This window comes from Liolophura sinensis, chromosome 13, assembly GCF_032854445.1.
Source record: "Liolophura sinensis isolate JHLJ2023 chromosome 13, CUHK_Ljap_v2, whole genome shotgun sequence".
Classification (NCBI taxonomy): Eukaryota; Metazoa; Mollusca; class Polyplacophora; order Chitonida; family Chitonidae; genus Liolophura; species Liolophura sinensis.
This window is the reverse complement of record NC_088307.1, coordinates 21,906,869-21,912,868: the sequence shown is the minus strand read 5'-3', so window position 1 is coordinate 21,912,868 and position 6,000 is coordinate 21,906,869.

Here is a 6,000-nt window from a genome sequence, read left to right as displayed (position 1 = left end):
GTTGGCGTGTTAAAACAGCACAATAACGCGAGAGCGTCTTATTAATGCGATAGCTGGCTTCCTCGCCGGTCGTACGTGGGAAGGCCTTCAAGAAACTTGCAGATAGTCGTGGGTTTCTTCCCACCATAATGCTGGCCGCCGTCGTATACGTGAAATATTCTTGAGTAAGGCGTTAAACACTAATCAGATACATAAATAACGTTCTGTTACAATATGTAGAATTCAGTGAAGTTTGTTAGTGTGGGTCTTACGAAGTCATGGAGAGCAAAAGCATCACTACAGACCCAGTTTTGTCAGAAGTCAAAAGTGTCACCGTGGAATAAAACGAAAGATCGATGTGAAGGTAAATTGCAGGAAGATTTCCTCTAAGAATGGAATATGAAGTACCAGCACTGAGGGCAGAAACCTCCGACTATATCGATTGTATAATGAAAGCTTCCATGAAGTCACCAGTACGACGTATATAACGGGTTTCGGATGTATTCAAGGCGGAAATCTTTGAACTTCAACGAAGTCCTCCTTTACATTCACTCAATATTTTACGTAACGTCTTTTCAGGCGAAGTTTAAAACACGCGAATCCCATGAGTGACTGGAGACGGAATAAAAGGATTTTGTCTTTCTTTGCTTTTGGGGGGATATAAAAGATTTTTCGAGGTTAAATTAAAAGCTCCATCTGTGCATTCACCAGAATGGCAAAATAACATTTGTCAAGAGTTCAAAATTTGGAAAATGATAAATACTTTGGATTGGCGAAGATGAAGGTAAATTTCCACGAATATGTAGGCTAACAGACCATGAGAACAACATAAACTGTGTTTCCTTTTACTCAGTGTTTCAGAAATCCGGCATATAATGGCAAGTATTTTAAAATAGGATCGGAAATAAAAGACGCTCGTTTTAATGTCTAGAAAAAGACAGCTACGCAAAAAATTCAGATGGAGATGACTCAAGAATGTAGAACGATTCCTTTTCACACCCTCAATTTCCGTGGAATATGTTTCATATAACGTGTGGCTAGATATGTGGATTACAGTGGCCTTGCGTAAGAATTCCCCGTATCCGACAGACATATCAAAGAACAGAGCTTCCATAGGAAGCCCGAGATAACGGTGAAAAGTCGACTAAAGCACGTGATTAAAACCCGTCGTATCCCTTTACAGTGAAACCTTGTATAAGCATTATGGGATACAGACACGTGCTTAGTCGAGAGATCTCACGCGATCAAACGTTATTTGGCTGGGAGGGGCACTCCAACTCCCCCTCTTCACCACTAACTTCCGAAATGAGTGTATGCACACATGTCGTCTTCATTCAATAGAACACAGTGTATAAACCGTCGAACATCGTCTAAGCCTGACATAACTGTTTCTTTTCACTTCACAATAATTGATAAACAAAGCAATCTGTTTGATTTACGAGGCTCCATGCCTTTACCGGGACATAACTTCGCTTTAGATGCCATCTATAGAGCAATGCGAAAAAATATGTTGGTTATGCGAAAGTTGCGTTTTATGCGTCTCAATGGGAATTCCCACGGCCGTACCGGTTGTAGGATCAGATTTTGAGAGCTGTCAAAGGATTTTCTCGAATTCCTCATTTATTCAGCTCTCTGTGGTATTAAAATGAATTCAACAATGTAAAAATATTAAGGATAAATCTTTAAAAAAATTTTTTGTTTCCCCAATGTAAGTGACCAGGAAGCGGTTTTGCTACACCTGATGGAAGGACATATACAGGTGATGGAGAATGCATCAGTCGCTTATACTTTACAAATATTTTACTAAAAGTTCAGCACTTTTACTTAATAAATATATGAAATTATGTTCAGGACATTGTATTGTACAAAACTGGTATACAATTTATTTCTGCTTCCGTTTTGTTTGCAAAATTCCAATTTTTCTTCAGAGGAAGGTTGCCCTGGACTGTGATATAAACTGATAATTGTAAAAGAGTCGGTACGATTCCTAAATAAACTGACAATTGTAAAGGAGTCAACACAATTCCTAAATAAACTGACAATTTTTAAGGCGCCAGCACGATTCTTAAATAAACTTACAATTATAAAAGAGTCAGCACGATTCCTAAATAAAGTCACAATTATAAAGGAGTCAGGATCACTTCCTCCCTCCTCCTCAGAAAAAAAAACGAAAAAAAAAACGATTCATCACAATTTGAGAATTATCTCCTTGCAGTAATGAAGAGCTGTCTTTTGTCAAGACAGGACAGCGATTAAAATGAAAATGACAGATCCCTTTATTGTTCTCCAAGACTTTTTCAAGTGAAATGCATTGATCGGTACAAGCTGCTTCAGCTATATCAAAACAAACAGACATTGTCATTTCTTCACCAGCCTAAAACATCCAGAATAAATTCTTGCATGAATAGGTCATTCCTGACCCATTAATATTAATTTACAAAACCCTGAGGTATGTATTTTTTCTTCCAAGAATCTGGTGGAGTCACACCAGTCGTTTCACCAATAGACCTTTCCGAAGTGTAAATCAAGAACACACAGTCATTGACCAATCATAAGCAGTCTTGTTGCAAGTAGGTCAATCGGATGTCCCACACATTGGTTAAAAATGCTCAATGTTTCTGTGACGTCATTACCTCACAATTGCTTTCACCCGGAATGGAATGAAAAGTAACGTTGTCACGAGAAAGGCTGAAGGGACATCGGATCCATCCATCTGATAAAGATAGCTTGATCGTCTATTTACATTTATGCGCACCCTTACTTAACACCGTACTCTAGAACGTTGAATTCATCGGCCATTCATCTGAACAGGTGCTTTACACATACAGACCAACTTGGTGAATTTCGATAATATTTAATTGTCGTTATTAATCCGTACTTTGATATATAGAATTATATCCAGTGATTCGTCCTGACGGTCAACCAGAAGGGGACCTCAGATGATAGTCCGTTTTCGCTCCTGCGGACATACTGTTTATTTGTAATTCTCTCTGTACAACATGTTGGCCCCATTCCAATCGTAGTTCTCAATCGTAGCCGTCACAATCCGTTTAAACTCCTTACAGCTTAACGGATATATAATAATTGATCAACATACACGACGTCAAACTTCAGCCAGCAAAACAAACGCTAACGCATTCTTTTATTTTGAAATTCTGTGAAGAAACTATCGCTAATCACTTGAAAATCTTGAGTTTATAGTTTCTATCATCGTTGAGATTAAAACAACACGTCAACTTAAACTGATGTGAACGATGTGTAATTCGTATCGAACACTCGATCCCCTGCATTACATTTTTGTACTTATTTTGTACCCATTGTACGTAGAGGTAGAAGGTCGCAATTTCGCAAAGCTTCAGTTTTACCATACAGTTAACGACTCAACGGTGCAGGGCAGTCGTGAACCGGGTGAAACTGCGCAGTAGCTACAAGATGCCTTGTGAGTGACACACTCCACTTCCGTACCATCTGCACGGTATCATTCGACAGCTGCTCATTTGGCCTACAGTACGACTGTCTATCTATGCGTCGAATCAAGGATTCGTATACCCGCCGTAAACCAAAGCCAGCGCGGCACAATTACCCAGAAGCCTCTCATCATTACTGTAGCTGTGACAAATTTCCAGCTCATTCTTCCTCTTCGCCCGTACGTGGCAATCTACCCAGTTTCCTCCCACCATAATGCTGACCATCGTCGTATAACTGAAATATTCTTGAGTACAGCGTAAAAAAGCATAAATGAAGTAAATAAATAAACAAAACTGCGATGTTAAAACTGAGCCTAGTTTAAACACTCCATAGCCTAAGGTTAAGAGAAAGTATTGCCTTAGACCTCTCACTCCACGGCTGTAAGGTGTAATTAATGGCTGCTATGTTTAGTAAAATTTTAAAAAAATTTGAACGAAGGCACCTGATGTTAAAACCTTGACTTGAAAGTTTCAGCAGCAGTGTTTCAGGATACAGATTAAAATCCTAGATGTTATAATAGACACTTTAGCATATTCAACTTGGAGTGGTATCCTTGGCCGAGGTGGTCAGCATGCCAGCATGGCGCAATAACACAGGAGCTTCTCGCCAAAGTGGTCGCTCTTAGTTCGTCGAGCTCATGCTGACATCGTTTCTAGTCTTACGTGGGAAGGTCTTCCAGAAATCTGCGAATGGTCATAAGTTTCGCAGATTCCTCCCAGTGAAATATTCTTGAGTACGGCGTAGCACACGACTCAAATAAATAAGTCCAATCTAGGTGAAATGTGTATATATAGGCCTATACACCACAGTGGTGAGTATCGTCTCTATTCTCCAAAAAATGTTGAATTTGTGACAACTCAGTATTCAAATTTGTGAACAGATTTTCGTAAATAGTGTGATATATTTAATTCGACTTTTGAACGATTTGTTACTGCCCTGTAAGTGATACTGAATTCTGACCCAGATAAAAGAACGAAAATATGTCACCATGTTTATATCCTGGTGAAGAAACGTCAAAAGACATTTGAAACATCTTCGAAAAGCTAACCAAGGGGAGACAACTTTGGCTTGCCATCATCATTACATAAATGTTAAACATAACAATATGAAGGATGTAACGCCGTTGTATACTTTATATATGTTTTACATGGTAGTTAGGGTGATACTCTTGTATCGTCTTGGGCGTACAATTTGCTACTATTAAAAGTATTTACATGAGCAGTTCGATTGAAACCCTAACAAACTGACACGAAGCCTTGTTTCACCTCTTACCGCGTGACCATTTGTCATTTACAAGGAGCAAAGATATTTGAGTCCGCATTTCAATCTGACAGATTAAAGTTTATTTAATTTCTCTGACACTGATGCACTACACATTTATCACTGTGGTGTGGCCTACTTCGGAACCGTTTGGACAATGAAAATGAGATGCTGTGCGTGTCACTGTGCTTGATGCTGTGGTTAATATTGAGCTTAATATATTCATTGAATGAAACATGCACACAAAAAGAAAAGTTATTAAATAGACTCTAACAATCTTCGCTGATTTGCAATAACATTGATTGTTGTTGTTGTTTACATGTGTGCTTGCTGTTACCATACGCCCCTAAATATCCGCATACATTTTTTACCACAGCTAACTATCATGTTTCACGCTAATTCAAATGAAGAGCAATCCATCTTTAGATGGTTTAAGAATTATTTCAACATATAAAAAATAAAAGTCTTCAACATAATTAGGTATTATTACAGTTTTTTAGGCCTCGAAAGACTTGACAGAAAAGAACAACACAACATCAGAAGAATAAACAGCAGAGCAACTCCGCTATGACGTCACAACAAAATTAACTTCCTGTGCCATACGGTCACTGCGTCAGCAGCATGCATAGGCATAGTTACACAACATACAGGAACAGGTTTGGCCGGAGCACCATCTATGGCATTGTCGTCGCTGCTCTGTTTTTTCCGTCTGTGCTCTAAGTCTTTTATTATATAGTATTCTGTTAAATTATCGTAACTCTCAGTGTACTGGTTTGTTTTAATTTGATAATAAAGGATATCCCGAAAATCCTTCGGATAAAAGCATGTGAAATGTTATTTGTAAATATGGTCTTCAATATTTTTTACGAGAAAACGACATTCGATAATAATTTTTGTATGATAGGTATTCGCGATCAGCTGTTGGCATATATTGTCTTTGCACAATAATAATAATGTCCTAAATAAAGATCTGACACATGCTGAATAAACGTATTTAGCTTTAAGTTCAGTCTTTTCTACTTATAAATGTGTTAACTTTTAATCTTTTAATCGTATTTATCTTTCCTAATTATTATTATCATTCACATTAAAAGAATGTACTTAGATATGAACAACAAATTTACATTCAAAAGTTCTCATTAGACATTCATTACATCCTCATGTGGAACATCGAAAAAATATTTATAGACCAATCACAATGGTAGTTGAAAGCAGTAATCTTTTCCGAGAGGTATAATCATTCCAACCGTCCAGTGAACACGGTAACAATCATTCCTTCCACCTGGGTGTAAA